An 18265-nucleotide genomic window follows, 5' to 3' on the forward strand; every position below is an offset into this window, starting at 1 on the left:
ACATGCCATTCTCTCTTGTGAGTGAGCACGTAGCTTTGCGAGGATTGCAGGCTTCTCTTTAGTGCAGGGTGCCATTGACTGCACATCGCTTTGCGGGTGCCACATGTCAACTCTGAGATGTATTACAACAGAAAGGGATTCCACTCCAACTACCAGCTGTTACGTGACTATAGGCAGGGAACACAAAAATCTTCTACTGGCATGTAAATAGTAAGTGGGGCGGAGCCTATTAGGGACAAGGAGGGTGATATATGTTTAGAGGTGCAGGACTGGGCTAGAATACTCAGAGTATTGGTGTTTCCTAAGGAAAAGGATGCTGTTAAAATATTGATAGAAGTGGAGATGGTAGGGGTAATGGATGGGGTGAACATTGATAGGAAAGATGCACTGGAAAAGCTGGCTATGCTGAGAGTGGTTAAGTTGCCTGGTGCGGATGGTGTGAAACCCAGGTTGCTAAAGGAAGTGGGAGTGGAGAGAGCGGAAGAACTTGCCATAATCTTCCCTTGATAGGGGGAAGGTGACAGAGGATTGGAGAGTGGCACATGTGACACCCTTATGCAAGAAAGTGTGTAAGGAAATTCCTAATAATTATAGGCCAGTTAGTTTAACATCAGTGGTGGGTAAGGTTTTAGAAACAATAATCAGGGGGAAAAAAATCAACAGACACTTGGAGAGGTTTGGGTTAATTAGCGAGAGCCAGCATGGATTTGTAAAAGGCAGATTGTGCTTGACTAATCTAATTACATTTTTTGATGAAGGGTAATATCACTGGACTAGTAATCCAGAGCCCAGGCTAATGCTCTAGGGACATGGGTGCGAATCCCACCACGGCACATGGTTAAATTTGAATTCAATTAATAATGGAATTAAAAGCTAGTCTAATGATGACCATGAAGCCATTGTCGATTGTTGTGAAAACCCATCTGGTTCACTGATGTCCTTTAGGGAAGGAAATCTGTCTTCCTTACCTGGGCTGGCCTACATGTGACTCTAGATCCACAGTAAACGGGTTGACTCTTAAAATGCTCTCTGAAATGGCCTAGCATGCCACTCAGTTCAAAGGCAATTAGGGATGGGCAACAAATGCTGGCCTAGTCAGCGACACCCACATCCCACAAATGAATTAAAAAAAGTGACCATAAACTTGGTCAAAAAGGTAGGTTTTAAGGAGTGTATTAAAGGTGGAAAGCGAGGCGGAGAGGTGCAGAGAGGATTATTCAGAGCTTGCTGCCTAGGCGACTGAAGGCGAGCCACTAATGGTGCAGCAATTAAAATAAGGCATGCACAAGAGGACAGAATTAGAGGAGCACAGATATCTCGGAATATTGTGGGGCTAGAGGAGATTACAGAGATATGGAGGGATCTGAAACGAGTATGAGCATTTTAAAATCAAGACGTTGCTTGGCCTGGAGCGAGTGTAGGTCAGCGAACACGGGGGTGATGGGGAAACGGAGCTTGGTGTGAGTTAAGACACGGGCAGCAGAGTTTTGGATGACCTTAAGTTTACAGAGAGTAGAATGTGGGAGACAAGCCAGGAGTGCATTGGAATAGCAAAATCTAGAGGTAGTGAAGGCATGAATGAGGATTTCAGCAGCAGATGAGACAGGGCGATGTTACAGAGGTGGAAATAGGCAGTTTAGTGATGGCATAAATATGAGGTTGGAAGCTCATCTCGGGGTCAAATGTGACACCAAGGTTGCAAACAGACTGGCTTAACAGCCTCTTGCCAGGGAGAGGAATAGAGTTGGTCGCTAGGGAACAGAGTTTGGAGTGGGGACCTAAGATAATGGCTTCAGTATTCCCAATATTTTAATTGGAGGAAATTTCTGCTCATCCAGTACTGGATGTCGGATAAGCAGTCTGTTAATTTAGCAACAGTGGAGGAGACGAGCGAAGTGGTGGTGAGGTAGAGCTGAGTGTCGTCAGCACAGAAGGTTGATGAAGAGAAAGCAATGGATGTTGTTTGTCTGGATTTTAAGAAATTCCTTGATAAGGTACCACCTAAAAAGCTGGTTAACAAAATTGAGTCTCATAGAATAAGAGGGTCAGTGTCAGCTTGGATAAAAAATTGGCTTAAGGACGGAAAACAGCAAATTGTGGTAAATGGTTGTTTTTCAGCCTGGAGGATGGTAGACAGTGGTGTTCCCCAAGATTCAGTTCTAGGACTACTGTGTTTTGTGATATACTAAATGACTTGGATATTGGAATACCGAGTAAAATTTCAAAATTTGCCGGTGATATCAAACTTGGAGGTGTGACAGACAGAGAAGATGACTGCAACAGGACATAGATAGGCTAGCAGAATGGACAGGCAAGTGGCAGATGGAATTTAATACAGAAAAGTGTGGGGTAATGCATTTCAGCAGAAGGGATAGGGAGAGGCAATATAGACTAAATCGCACAGTTCTAAAGAGTGTACAGGGACAGAAGGATCTCGGGGTGCATGTGTGTTGATCTTTGAAGGTAGCAGGACATATTGCGAGAGTAGTATGCAATGCATATGAGATCTTGGGCTTCATAAATAAAGGTATTGAGTACAAAAGCAGGGAAGTTATGCCGAACCTTCTGCTTAGGCCCCAACTAGAGTATTACATCCAGTTCCGGTCACCACACTTTAGGGAGGATGTGAGGGTCCTTGAGAGGATGCAGAGGAGATTTAGCAGAATGGTTCCAGGGATAAGGGATTTTACCTACAAGGTTAAGCTGGAAAAGTTGGGGTTGTTCTCCTTGGAGCAAGGAGATTTGATAGATATGTCCAAGATTATGACAGGTTTCGATAATGTAGACAAAGAAAAGCTGTTCCCATTAGCTGAAGGTAGAAGGACTAGCCAACACAGATTGAAGGTTTTGGAGATGAGATGCAGGGGGAATGAGAGGGCAAATCTTTTTATGCAGCAAGTGGTAATGACCTGGAATTCACTGCCAACGAGGGTGGTGGAAGTGGAGATGATCAATGATTTCAAAAGGAAATTGAATAGGCACTTGAGGGAAATAAACTTGCAAGGTTATGGCAAGAGTGGGCCAATGGGACTGATTGGATTACTCGACAGAGGTCCAGCATGCACTCAATGGACCGAATGGCCTCTTTCTGTGCTGTGATGACTATGAATAATGCAGGTCAATGCTGATATCTGGGCAGTAATTATGATGCCTTCATCCTGTAGCAGTTTGCTGTGCCATCTGCAGCTGAACCACCAAGGCAAACTAAAGGGTGGCTACTGGGCATCTAGAGCTATCCTTTGACAACAAAGCTCATGCACATGGACAGCATGCATACAATGAAAGCCATGCTGCGACACAAAATGTGACAGAGCAGACGAATGGCATGCTTAAACAATGCTTCCGATGCCTAGACCGCACTGGAGGAGCCCTGCAGGACTTAACAAAGCACATGCCAAGGTTTGCATTGCTGCTGCACAACCTCGCCATCACAAGGGCACAACCCTTGCCACCACTAGCTATACGACAAGCAGCAAGTAGCAGGAGGAGGAGAAAGAGAGAAGGCAACTTAACCCCTTTCTGGCCAGGCTGTCCATGTACAACTCATCCAACTGTGATACCAGTAAATGCAATGCCAGTTTCCCATTCACCAACAGTCCCACACCTTACCTTCCCTCTATCACTGACCATCACAGCGTCTGCTTGGCCCCAATGCAAAAATGAAAGCCAACACAATATAAACATTCCAAACAAACGTCAAATAATCACCCTTGTGCATTCCCTTAGTGCCTGTCTTCCCTGAGCCTTTGTACTAATGCTCCCATTCAGCGATAACCCAGTTTGGTGGAAGGCTGCTGATTTACAGTGCGAGGGACTGCAAATGGCCTTGGAGAATGTTCTTGTGCAGCTCTGGGTCAAAAAGGCCTGCCTTCGGACTGCATCATCAGTATGGGCGGCTAATAGGTAACAGCGAGGTATTGGCAGAATGGCAGTGGTGGGAGGACAAATGCTGTCATTCAGAGAGAGGTCAGCAGATCCATCAAGCTGCTTCCACTCCCCCGGGGCAGCACCGCAGCAATTCTAGGAATCTGTTGATGGGCAGATTGCTGGACTGCTGTGAAACCCTGCAAAGCCCCTTTAAACACTGGTATCCACAACCATGATGGCAGCAATATGACCTTGCCTGACACAAATCTGAGCTTCCACTACAGCACCCAGGCATTGAGTGGCTTCTGCTTGAGTTGCAATGGAAGCTGAGACATCGGCCATTAGACACTGTATCGTGGTTGGGCCCACAAGTGTGTCAATGGAGTTGACCACCACTTCCATGCTGCTAAGGATGGGCTTCAAGCTCTGTGCAAAGCCCTGTGCAAAGTTGGTGCCGGACTTCTCCCTGCCCCTTGACAATGGACACAGGCTTTCTGACAGGCTTGCCAATGCACCAAGCACTTCTTGTGCATGCCCATCTGCCACCTTCTGTAGCCCGCCCCATCGAAGTCCTCATCTGAAACCTCCGCAGCAGAATCCGTCCAACCTCGCCCTCTGGTGAGCTGGCAACCAGGCAACCCTTGCCCCCTGCCCCGACTGCAGGCCACTCAAGCCGGTGTCTTAACATGTGCAGATCCCACCTCTTTGCTATCCTCTAAGTTACCTGCAGTGTCCATATCTGAGTTGGTGGCTTGTGAGACTGAGTGATGGTGTTCCTTCATCACCACCATCTTGTTGCTCATCCACCTGCGATTCTTCCTCCAATGCCTGTCCAGGTGGCAGTTCTTGGGTATCTGAAAGAACTCGCTGCCTGAAGGGGTGGTAGAGGCAGAAACCCTCATCACATTTTAAAAAGTACTTGGATATTGCACTTGCAGTGCCGTAACCTACAAGGCTACAGACCAAGAGCTGGAAAGTGTGATTAGGCTGGATCGCCCTTTTTCAGCTGGGATGGACACGATGGGCCAAATAGCCTCCTGTGCAGTACATTTCTATGATTCCATGAAGGCCATTGTTCCTAGCACAGAATTTGCCCCACTGCTTTCCTTTTACATGCTCATATTGAGAACATGATGGATGGCGTTGTCTCTTGACATTGAATTCTTTTAGTATAGCAACAATTTTTTGACAAATAAAGGCATTCTGTTCTGTTTATGGCATAATTTGTTACAAAGAGGGAAATTATTGCAATCTAAATGTTACCTTGCAGTGAATGGAGTCTGGAATGCACTGCCTGAAATGGTGATAGAAGCAGATTCAATAGGAACTTTTGAAAGGAAGTTGGCTATGTACCTAAAAAGGAAATATTTGCAGGGCTTTAGGGAAAGAGTAGGGCAGTGGGACTAATTGGATAGCTCTTTGAAAGAGCTGGCCCAGGAATGATGGCCCAAATGGCAGCCTCCTTTGCAGTAAGATTTTATGGTGCAAATGTCCCATTTTAAGGAGTGTAGCACTCTTGTTGAACCTGCGATTTTGAATGTGAGCAACTGTGATTGTGTGCACTCCCTTAAGTCCAAGGGATGCAGGCTTGAAAGGTTATGGTGGACAGCTGGTTTAGCTATCCACCAACAGATCTGGCTGGACCACATATAACACTATCAGATCCTGCTCAACACTTCTAAAACTGCTTACTATTCCAGGATCATCCTGGTTGCAAATACAACACCCCCGCCTTCTTTCCTGTACTGCAAACAGTCTTTTTAAACCCCTCTCCCCTCCACCCTCACCTCCAACAAGTGCGAGGAGCTCATGGACTTCTTTGTTACTAAGACCGAGACCATCCGATCAGCTGGCTCTACCGCGTCCCTCCCTTCCACTAGCCCACTGGGCCAAATGTCCTCTAAATATCCCCCCACTGCTCAAGCCCTGAACTCACATCCTCCTCTAGTTTCTCCTATCTCCCCTCATGCCCTCTGCAAGTACATCTTGTCCATGAGACCCACCATATGCTCCCTCGACTCGACTTGCACGAAATTGCTGACCACCCAACTTCACCTAATGGTCATCATGTTAGCCAATATTGTTAACGGTTTTCTCTCTTCAGGTGTTGTCCCTCTCTCCTTTAAATCTGCCGTCATCACCCCTCTCCTGAAAAGAAAAATCCTTGACTACGCTGTCCTTTCAAACTACCATCACATCGACAACCTTCCTTTCCTTTCCAAAGTCCTTGAATGACTTGTCACCTCCCAAATCCATACTTATCTTTCCTGAATCTCTAGGTTTGAATCCCTCCGATCAGGTTTCTGGCCCTGCCACAGGACTAAAACAGCTATTATCAGAGTCACACAAATGGCGTCCTCTGTGACTGTGACAAAGGTTAAACATCCTTTCCTCGTCCTTCTCATCCTGTTGCTATGACCGAGGTTCCACTTCTCCAAAGGTCACAACATATATTTAAATGTTTACCCAGTTACTGATACGGCCAACCATCAAGAAGATCCCCCCCCCCCCCTCAAGTCTAAATCAGGGGACATGATCACTGACCAACACAAGCAAATGGACCGCTAGTTGGAGCACTACCTAAAACTTTACTCCAGGGAAAATGTTGTCACTGATACCGCCCTCAATGCAGCCCAATCTCTGCCAGTCATGGATGAGCTGGACGAACAGCCAACAAAATCGGAACTCAGTGATGCCATTGATTCTCTAGCCAGTGGAAAAGCTCCTGGAAAGGACAGCATTACCCCTGAAATAATCAAGAGTGCCAAGCCTGCTATACTTTCAGCACTCCGTGAACTGCTTTGCCTGTGTTGCGATGAGGGAGCAGTACCACAGGACATGCACGATGCCAATATCATCACCCTCTATAAGAACAAGGGCGACCGCGGTGACTGCAACAACTACCGTGGAATCTCCCTGCTCAGCATAGTGGGGAAAGTCTTCACTCGAGTCGTTTTAAATAGACTCCAGAAGTTGGCTGAGTGTGTCTACCCTGAGGCACAGTGCAGCTTTCGAGCAGAGAGATCCACGATTGACATGCTGTTCTCCCTTCGCCAGCTACAGAAGAAGTGCTGCGAACAACAGGTGCCCCTCTACGTTGCTTTCGTAGATCTCACCAAAGCCTTTGACCTCGTCAGCAGACGTGGTCTCTTCAGACTACTCGAAAAGATCAGATGTCCACCACAGCTACTAAGTATCATCACCTCATTCCATGACAATATGAAAGGCACAATTCAGCATAGCGGAACCTCATCAGACCCCTTTCCTATCCTGAGTGGCGTGAAACAGGGCTGTATTCTCGCATCCACACTGTTTGGGATTTTCTTCTTCCTGCTGCTCTCACATGTGTTCAAGTTTTCAGAAGAAGGAATTTTCCTCCACACAAGATCAGGTGGCAGGTTGTTCAACCTTGCCCGTCTTAGAGTGAATACCAAAGTACAGAAAGTCCTCATCAGGGAACTCCTCTTTGCTGATGATGCTGCATTAACATCTCACACTGAAGAGTGTCTGCAGAAACTCATCAACAGGATTGCTGCTGCCTGCAACAAATTTGGCCTAACCATCAGCCTCAAGAAAACGAACATCAAGGGATAGGACGTCAGAAATGCTCCATCCAGGACATGCTCTGGAAGTGGTTCAAGAGTTCACCTACCTAGGCTCAACTATCACCAGCAACCTGTCTCTCGATGCAGAAATCAACAAGCGCATGGGAAAGGCGTCCGTTGCTATGTCCAGACTGGCCAAGAGGGTGTGAGAAAATGGCGCACTGACACGGAACACAAAAGTCTGAGTGTATCAAGCCTGTGTCCTCAGTACCTTGCTGTACAGCAGTGAGGCCTGAACAACGTATGTCAGCCAAGAGCGACATCTCAACTCATTCCATCTTCGCTGCCTCCGGAGAATCCTTGACATCAGGTGGCAGGACCGTATCTCCAACGCAGAAGTCCTTGAGGCGGCCAACATCCCCAGCGTATACACCCTACTGAGCCAGCGGTACTTGAGATGGCTTGGCCATGTGAACCACGTAGAAGATGGCAGGATCCCCAAGGATTCATTGTACAGCGAGCTCGTCACTGGTATCAGACCCACCGGCCGTCCATGTCTCCGCTTTAAAGACGTCGGCAAACGCAACATGAAGTCCTGTGACATTGACCACAAGTCGTGGGGGTCAGTTGCCAGGGATCGCCAGAGCTGGTGGACAGCCATAAAGGCGGGGCTAAAGACTGGCGAGTCGAAGAGACTTAGCAGTTGACAGGAAAAAGGACAGAAGCGCAAGGAGAGAGCCAACTGTGTAACAGCCCCGACAACCAATTTTATCTGCAGTGGAAGAGTCTGTCACTCTAGAATTGGCCTTTATAGCCACTCCACGTGCTGCTTCACAAACCACTGACCACCTTCAGGTGCTTACCCATTGTCTCTTGAGACAAGAAGGCCAAAGAAGAAGAAGAAGAACAATCATATACTCTACTCTTTACTCTTTATCCCAGAGTAAAATACATCAACCAGGTTTCTTTAATAAGCAACAAAATTATCAGTTTATTATCAAACAAGACTTATCCAGTAATGAAACAAAGCATTAACACACAGATTGAAATATAAAAGTTCCCTTTTAAAATTCCCCACAAACACACTCTCACACGCACTGAAAAAAATACAGAAATTCTCTCTGTAGTGTCTATTACAAAAAAGGAATACTTTGGCCAAATATTTGCTAATCCTTGAAGGAGAAGAGAAAAATATGGAAGGAAGTCAGTTGTCCCTGTTGATCTGGCGCCCAGGTATATGGATATGGGTAATAAAAACAAGAAATGCTGGAAATACTCAGCAGGTCTGGCAGTATTTGTGGAGAGAGAAGCAGAGTTAACATTAACTGCCAGACCTGCTAAGTATTTCCAGCATTTCTTGCTTTTATTTCAGATTTCCAGCATCTGCAGTATTTTGCTTTTATTATATGGATATGGGTCGTGGGGATCTTTTCTGAAGCAGTTCTTTTCAGGCGGCTTTGTGAATTACTCTGGCAGGTTTTTCCAGCTTCTCAGGAAAGATGCAGCACCAGGGATTTTAGCTCTTCCCCCTGGATCTTTGCAGAGTTTCTTCAAAGAGGTAGAGAAAGAGGTGAGCTGGGTGGTTTCTTTTTCCTTGGCAGACAAAACAGTCTTCAAAACAGTTCATACCCAAACTGACTTGAAAACAATATCCAAACCCCAAAACAGAAAGCCAACCTCCTGACCTCCATAAACCTTGACATGTGGATTCTCGGGTAAACATCTTCCCCAGGTCACCAAGGTTTCTGTTGTTTACTGACCCCAAAGCACATGATTTCCAGCAAAGGTTGTTTTCAAACAACATCCCAGTGTCCTTTCAGTGAACTGCCGACGACAAAGTCCAGCATTTATGAAATCTTCAGTGTTCCAATGAATCCGTTTCCACAACTTAAATATGACTCCTCAAGAAAAAAACGTAACAAAAAATATATAAGCATCTTCATAACACTGTCTGCAGTCTTTGACATGGTTGGTCACACCATCCTCCTCCAATGCCTTTCGTCCAGCTGGATGGGACTGCTCTCACCTGGTTCCATTCTTATCTACCTAATTGTAATCAGAATATCACTTGCAATGACTTCTCTTCCTGCCCCCTGTCCCACAAGGATCTATCTTTGGCCCCCTCCTATTTATCATCTAAACTCCTTTGTGACATCATGGACTCCTCCACTGTTGCTAAATTATCAGACTGCTTATCCAACATCCAGTACAAGATGAGCAGAAACTTCCTCCAATTGAATATTGAGAAGACTGATGTCATTGTTTTCAGTCCCTGCTCCAGACTCCATTCTCTAGCTACCAACTCCATCCCTCTCTCTGAAACAGTCTGAGATTAAACCAGTCTGTTCACAACCTCGGTTCATATTTGACCCCGAGATAAGCTTCTGATCACATATTTGCGCCATCACTAAGACCGCCTATTTCCACGTCTGTAACATCACCTGACTTCACCCCGTCGCAGCTCATCTGCTGCCAAAAACTTCATTCATGCTTTTGTTATCTCTAGACTTCACTATTCCAATGCAATCCTGGTTGGTCTCCCCTATTCTACCCCCTGTAAACTTGAGGTCATCCAAAACTCTGCTGCCTGTGTCTTAACTCATACCAAGTCCTGTTCCACAATCACCCCTGTGCTCGCTGACCTACACTGGCTCCCGGTCAAGCCACATCTTGATTATAAAATTCTCATCCTTGTTTTCAAATCCGTCCATATCCCTTCCTATCTCTGTAACCCACCAGCCCCACAACCCTCCAAGATATCTGTGCTCCTCTAATTCTGGCCTCTTGAGCATCCCCAATTTTAATTGTTGCACCTTTGGTTGCTGTGCCTTCAGTTGCCAGGGCCCTAAGCTCTGGAAATCCCTCCCTACACCTCTCCACCTCACTTTCCTCCTTTGAGACACTTCTTAAAACCTACCTCTTTGACAAAGCTCCTTTTGCGGCTCAGTGTCCTATTTTGTTTCATCATGTTCCTGTGAAGCGCCTTGGGACATTTTATTATGTTAAAGGCATTTTATAAATATAAGTTGTTGTTCCTGTTGGACACTGCTACTTGTAATTTGCTGGGAATTGGGGGACACAGAGCAAGAACAATCGGTTCAATTGCCATTGCAGCTTTCCTCGGGTGGAAGGCAGCAAACCTGGCTTAGGTGATCAATTCCTCAATTCCTCAATGCGGCACAGTGGTGCAGTGGTTAGCACCGCAGCCTCACAGCTCCAGCGACCCGGGTTCAATTCTGGGTACTGCCTGTGTGGAGTTTGCAAGTTCTCCCTATGTCTGCGTGGGTTTCCTCCGGGTGCTCTGGTTTCCTCCCACATGCCAAAGACTTGCAGGTTGATAGGTTAATTGGCCATTATAAATTGCCCCTAGTATAGGTAGGTGGTAGGGAAATATAGGGACAGGTGGGGACGTGGTAGGGATATGGGATTAGTGTAGGATTAGTATAAATGGGTGGTTGATGGTCGGCACAGACTCGGTGGGCCGAAGGGCCTGTTTCAGTGCTGTATCTCTAAACTAATCTAACATTGGAGGACTGAGGGCATATGTAAGTTTAAAACAAATTTACACTTGGTTTAAAAATGTTTTTAAACCTAGTACATCGATACTTTAAAAAAAAATGCTTGGTTTAAAATCTCTTCACAATGATTTACCTAACAGTTAAATATTTGCAAACAACTATGATGAAGCATCTTTGCCACTTGTCTTTTTTTTCCCCCAGCTGTCACTTCTTGATTATGTTTCTGGTCTCCCTTTAAATAGGAAAGCAAACTCTTTAGCTGTACTGAGAAGAAATTCAATAACTCCCATGTGCCGGTTATTCTTTCTGACAATTTGTGCACTCATATATTTCTATGCACCAGAGAATTGTACCAGCTGTCAAGTATTTGAGTAATCTCTGTGCAATTAAGAACTTCCATTTCAAATTTTAACACGCTAATAATCCAAAATTGGAGTAGAGGCAACACAACAGTCATACTGAATGAGGTGCTTGGTAAGGTATGGCTGATTGTAGTGGTGAGTGCCTCTTATGTAAATGCCATACGTTGGGCAAGTGTTGGTTTAGGTGGTGGGTGCTGGTAAAATGCCAGTGAACTGCGTCAGGATGACTGTCTAACACAGTCCCGCCAACAGGGAAGTTTCCCAAAAGCAGGAACGACAGCAGCTCGGCTGCTCGCCGACCGGAAGCAGGCGACCAATTTAGCCAATTAAAGGCTCAATTGAGGGCCATCATCCTGGACTGCAAACATTTTACCCACATGGGGAGGCCACCAGCATTATGGAGGCAGCCTCCCTGCAGCCTCTGGGGGTAGAGGGCACCATTGGAGCCAGAGGAAGCTGCTGGCAGCAATATTTAGCCCCATGTCGCCACCACCACTGCAGGGGCTCCTCCTCTGAATACAGGGGCCTGCCTGCTTGGCCTCGGCAGAAAAAAATGGAGTGTTATCCTGCCCTTCGAGAATTCCTCAAGGTGGAGGCGCCTTCTCGTTATCCTCACTGCCTCAGCAGCACACACTTCTCTTGGTGGTACTGCTGAGCTGTCAGCTCTCTGATTGATATTCATTTATAGTTTTAGGCTTTTTGCATTCCACAGCGACATATTTACTTGCTTTTGCAAATCACGCCTGAGCGCTAGAGGATGCAGTGAATGTCCAACATCTTTTCTTGGAACCATGAATGGGTAGCCTGGCAGCTAGGGCTGGCTGGCTTTCTGTTCTGCTTATGATTTCCACTATGAAGTACTTCCTATTGTGGCTCACGCCATCAGGTGAAACAATAGGTGGCCTTTTCTCATTCAGTTACAACTGAACACTCGAAGGAAAAATTGGCAGAGTGTTGGCATTGTTTTGCGCACCAAACCCTTCAGCCAAAGAAATGGTGCATAACACAGGGAAAGAAAGGAATGAAAATGGCAAGGATTTGGGAACCTGTGACCCAGCTCATTTTAAAAGTCCTTAATTTTTTTTTCAAGGTTTGATTTTGATTTTAGGGATGAAAACAAATTGACATTAACTGAACTTACTACTTATATATTCCAGATATCATCAGGAAAACATTTTGAAGTGATTGATCATGGCAGCACCTTATTTTCTCATGAGTGGAAGTTTGTCCCTGGGCCATTTAATTCCACCCGCAAAGGTGTTGAATGTGTGTTATGAAATCCATCTAAAAAGCAATAAGTAAAATAAATGGATGTGGCCTCTGATCTCTGATGTGTAAAGCAACAGTATCAAGACTGACATGCGGAGATGGTTTGTGAGCAGATGCAGATACATTAAATTTGATTTGGCAAACTTTCCATTTTGATTAAAAAGGAAGCCCATCTAATTTTTTTTCACATCAGCGCTTTATTTTTGTCTTGTCTTTTCAACAAAAGTAATTTGTGTCGAGCCAAAGCTTGCAGTAATTTTACAGTTTGAGCATCTGATCCGTCAGGAGGGAGGTCCTGCTCTAAAGATAGTGATTACATTTCAGGTAAAAGAGACATATGCATAAGAAACCAGCCTGAATTCATGAGGAAAGAACTTTTGCATTTGTGGTCACAGAGCAGTGATGCTGGGACCAGTACTCTCTGCACCTGCCTTGGGCTAACCTTTGTGCGACAACATGAGTCAGCTCATGTAAGTGTGTAGGCGGCTTTCCTGGCCCTGTCTCTTCTCCACTCTACCACCACCTCCCCCCCCCCCCCCCCTTTTTCAGGTCAACGCTAAAGTTTCCATGACGCTTTTTGAAGATGACCAGGGGAGTTGTCCCCAGTGTTCTGGCCAACATTTAACTCTCAACTAAGATCACTAAAACAGACAATCTAGTCTTCATTACATGGTTGGTTGTGGGACCTTGCTGTGTGCAAATTGGTTGCTGCATTTCCTACATTACAAGAGTGACTACACTTGAAAAGTACTTCAATAGCTGTAAAGTTATGTGGGACATCCTGAGGATTTAAAAGGTGTTATATAAGTGCAAGTTCTTTCTTTCTTTTTATTTATGTAGTACCTTTCATGACCACAGGACATTCCAAAGTACTATACAGCCACTGTGTAATTGTAATCACTGTGGTAATGTAGGAGATCCCCACAGTAACTACACTTCTATAAACTGCTTTGTTCCTGGATTCCAATTTCCTCTTGTTTTGTTAAGTAGACCAATATTTGTGTTCACCTATTGTATATATTTTTGAAAACCCTGTATTGTTATTGAAGATGCTCGTAAGTGTCTTATAATCTCTTAGCTTCTTTTGTTGTGTTCCTTGGTTATTTCTGCTTGCCTTTATCATCTTTTGACCTACTGAATTTGCTGTACCTTGCTGAAAGCATTGTGCTTAATCCTGGCACTATGTTTTACAACTCTACTTAACCAAATTAATCCTTTGAATCTTTTCATATTAATCAGTTTTGATTTGACAGGAATGAATTTTGATTATGGCCTAATCACCCCTTTCCATTTTACAGCTTCCATTATTGGATCTGCTCTTCTCAAATCTAATGTTTGTGTTTCATTGACCTATCCACATCATTATTTCAGTTCTAATGTAATGGTCACTGGATCCTTAGAGCTCCTCTACTATTTTATATATTGTGCCTGCATCATTACTAAAGATTGGTTCCAGAATATTCACTGACCATATTGTCTCTTCCATGGTGTGAAAATAATTCACCAGATCACTTTGCACTCACGTTTCACTCCAGCTGACTAAGGAAAAGCCGTTCAATTATAAATATTTCATGCCATATAAAGCTATTCTGTATGTATTGTAGCAGGGTGCTTGAGGGACAGTGGTATGTCAGCCACAAGAGGATGAGGGTACTCTGCTCCCTGTATAAAAGGTATGGCCGCTTTAATAACTTCTGTTTAAAGATAACTGCACCTGGAGTGGGAGGAGAATTCCCCATCCCGATGAGCATAAAAGGGGAGGTTCAGGAGAAGTTGAGGGCAGAAAGAGGTTGGGAGAGCTGCGTCACCCTGTGTGGTCTTGTTTTGTGGTATGTGCCTTATAAGAACTGTTTGGAACTTGGATTGCTGAAGGATGTCAGGTTGTAAAGGAAATAAGTCCTGAGATGATAGGACCTTGTAACAGTATGTAACACCGCAATTATTGCAGGGAAAAAGTTGAAGAAGCATTTGCGTATTTATATGTTTTAGACTAGACTAATTAAAATGGAACATTTGAATCTTGTATTATTTTTGAATGCAGTTGGAACATATAAAAGTTGCATTGCAAGGGTTCAGTTGGGGTTGATTTAGGATTCTTTTCCTTGGATTGTTTCAGATTCAGTTAGACAGTCACTCACTTAAAAGAGATTGTGTAACAACTTTATAGGCAACAGGTGACAGCTATTCCAGCCTTATAATAGGTTTATAATAACTGCTACAAAATTGGCTTGTTTTTTTTTTGCAAGCATTACAGTATTCGTGTAGGTCTGTTTGTGTGGCCCCTGCTGATGTTCAGATACTGAAAGTTGGCTTGCAGTCATGTATTAATGATGTGGGTGTTTATTTTCAGAGAAAGGTTCCAACTTGGCATTTGAGTTTCAATGCTTGCAAGCTTTTGGTCTTGGCTTGTCTAATGTTGGATTACATTCTGTATAGATCTAGCAAACCAAAATGATTTGTTTAGTAACCAATATTTCTAGGTCTGATTTCTCTTTCCCACTTTGTTAATATCTTTGACCTTCTAAGGTACATAGAGGCCACACGTGGGTTTTTAAAGACTGTGCAATTTTTTTTTCCTGCATTGTTTTTATTCTTTCCTGCTCTTTCCCACTGGCATCCCTTCTTTGGCTCAGCTGTACTTGGAATTTACCAGTGCTTTAATTAAACTATCATTTTTTTTTCAACAGCAACTCGCAATGTTTTGACTGTAATACCATAAGTGAGTTGGCGCACTAATAAACTGATCTCATTATAAGGTTTTGCTGCTTTCACATTTTGGGAAATAGAGTCATTACAGCACTGAAGGAGGCTCTGATCAGTTTTTCTTTTATGGCAAGGATTTCGGGATCGAGAAAAGGGGGAAAGTATAGGAATTGAATTGGTATTATTACGACCGAAGCGGGAGTAATGCACTGTCGATTCAGTCCCAATACTCCACAGGCCGCAGCATATTATTAAAGTTTTCCCACCTACTGGAAATTAGCCAAATTAAAACACTTTAATAACCCCCAGAATAAAACAGACCAAACCAGGGGCTGAATTTTATCAGCACGCCGCGATCTGCGGCAGCACGCTGTGAAAGCAGTGGCCTTCCGACACGTAAGTGCTGCCGCCGAACCACTGCGATATTATGCACAGGGGCTCATTTAATTAGTGGGGGGGGTGCGAAGCGGCTGGCCCCGATGATATGGAGGGGGCGGCTGCCGCGTCCCCGGCAATGGCATCCGGTGCCACGGCGTGTGCATCAGTTTTAAAGGGCTTCAAACCCTTAGCAGTGATTTAAATTTTTAAAGGTGTATTAGAATTAATTTTTATTAAATAGATACTTATGTGATGGAGGTCCTTCCCCAACCTCCCCAATGGTCTTTGCATTGCCCTATATTAATAGAACTTATTTTATGCCCGACCCAAACTTTCCCCCTCAACCTTCTCACATTTGCCCTTCAACCCCTTCCCATCATCCCCACAACCAATAAAAACTGTTTTCACCCCACCCCCACCCCTCCCCACCAGTTCCTCGCCTCAGAGCTCTGAAGGTGTGCTAGTTGCGTTATTTTACGGCTGTCAGCAGCAGGTAAGTTCATTTGCATCTAATTTTGTTAATTTAAATATTTAGATAAAGGCCCCACCCCTAAACGATGGGGGGGGGGTGGCGGGTCACACCAAGGTTCCCCCCCACTGCTGGTAATACGTGGCAGGCCCTTCTCGATGTCGGGGGTCAAGGTGGGCCTCTGCCCACAGAATTTTACCGGCCTCGCTGTCCCACCCACAGTGTGGAGGGGCTGGTGAAATTCAGCCTGAGGTATCTTTAGACAACAACAAATTAACTATTTATTAATAAACTAAATATCAACACTATTAAGATAAACCTATGTGTAAAGACTTTATAACTTCTTCTTTTCTCTTAACCCTAATACACACACACATACATTCAAAATCAATGTTTAAACAGTTTTAAAAAATACTATTTCTTAGGAATAAAATAGGTCGTTGGGTTGTAAGTCCTGGTAAGTTACGTTCCTGGTTGGTGAGGTGTCCCAGATTAGAACAATCAGATGCCACTCGAAGTCTGCAGGCAAATTCGACGAAACAGTCTTTCAATAGCTAGGCATTTAAAGCACTTCAGTTGCAGCAGGCATCACACAGTTCTTTTAACAAGGAGTATAGCGACATGTCTATTTGGATTCTAAACTTGTTAGTTTTTCAGTAGAAACTTTACTGAGAATTCCAGAAAACAAACAAACAACAGAGAGTCCCTCTTGAAGGCAAATGTTCGTTTTCTAGGGGTTTTTTCCTCCTTAGGGAATAACACAGCCTGTACCTCAATGTAGTTTTTCTGTGAAGAGAAATAGACAGCTTCTTCCTTCACAGCATGCTTCACTGGACTCTAGTTCAAACTGGTTGAAACCAGTCTTCATTTTTATCCACAGCTAAAAGTTACAGTACACCATGTGGCCTTCTTTCTCTCCTGCTGTGCCCTAGGAAACAGGTGCAGCTGCTGGCACACTATGCTCTGTCTTCAAGGCACACTGTTTTAAACAGAGAAGAAAAAACAGTTCCGTGACAGTATATTGAAACCAGATTACAAAATGTCAAGGATCACGCTGAGCTTTATACTGATACAACAAGGGTCAATTGTCTCAACCCAGACCCATTAGAGACGATGACACTCTGCCCACCTTGAACAGCAGAAGATGGCTTCTTTAAACCCAGGATTGGACAGGTAGATGGTTTTGTTGACAGGCCTACTATTGATTTCCTGTGAGAAGGAAGTGGGTTTTACAGCACTGTCTGTAGTTGGGGAGACAAAGTGAGGGTCACTGTGTTTCACCTAAAAATCTAAATATCAAAGGGTCCTTTCAGAGTCTTGTTAGGGGCAGCGTGCATGCGAAATGATGACCTGCAACCATGATCTATAGCCTGGGGGGACAAGAGGGGAGCATTGCAGGGGGTGGGAGTGGGGGAGAGTGGTGGTGCGGTGTTGCTATTAGTAAACTTGAACATTCTTATTGTGTGTCAAAATTAGCTTGACAATACTAAGAATTTGCATTTGCCAGCTTTTTGTGCTTAGACATTGCCATTCGTGGAATTGTTTTCTTTCCATAGCATATGCTGAATTCAACACTAATAGTGCATTTATGCTACAAGTTTAACATTGGTGCAAAGCCGTTTCAGCTTCAAACTGGCACTAAACTTGTGGAGTGAAAACTGATTCCTGATTCAGGCTGCATTTACATCGTAATTATAGTGATGGTGTGAAGCAAAACTACTTTGCGTCAGTGCTACTGTGGTAATATGAATGCACTCTAAGAGCTGAATTTTATGGGCCCCGAGGGACGGGAATGGAGGCGGGGAGGAGGGCCCATAAAATTGCACGGGAAGGCAGGGAATGGAGTGCCCCTCGCCTTTCCACACCTTCAAATTTAGTCTGGGGAGGGGAAGAGCAAGAATGGCCTTCCCACTCAGAGGCCAATTGAGGCCCTTAAGTGGCCAGTTAATAGTGGGGAGCTTTCTCTGTGGTAAATCTGTAGCCCATGGAGGGCCCCTGTGGTAAAGGTCACTCCCGTGGCATCATATACCCTCCTGCCCTCAGTAACCCATACCCCCCCCCCCCCCCAACCTCACCAACCCCACCATGTCTGCTCTTTTTCAAGTGACTGCTGCAGTTCCAGCAGTAGCCACTGCTCCCTGTGGAACTGCTGAG

General features: G+C 44.7%; 1 protein-coding gene across 5 annotated transcripts in view; it reads left to right on the forward strand.

Annotated features, from left to right (window-relative positions):
• mpp2b (MAGUK p55 scaffold protein 2b) overlaps nucleotides 1-18265 on the forward strand; it is a 565073-nt gene that overhangs the window by 115509 nt on the left and 431299 nt on the right. Inside the window, exon 1 of one of the 5 annotated variants that reach the window (XM_068013335.1) lies at nucleotides 17222-17284. The exons of the other annotated variants lie outside the window; for them this stretch is intronic. The gene's annotated coding sequence lies outside the window, so the exon portion shown is untranslated. Of the gene's footprint in view, nucleotides 1-17221; nucleotides 17285-18265 lie in introns of those variants that run through there. 5 annotated transcript variants of the gene reach the window in all.

Source organism: Heterodontus francisci, chromosome 33 (genome assembly GCF_036365525.1).
Source record: "Heterodontus francisci isolate sHetFra1 chromosome 33, sHetFra1.hap1, whole genome shotgun sequence".
In the NCBI taxonomy this organism is placed as follows: domain Eukaryota; kingdom Metazoa; phylum Chordata; class Chondrichthyes; order Heterodontiformes; family Heterodontidae; genus Heterodontus; species Heterodontus francisci.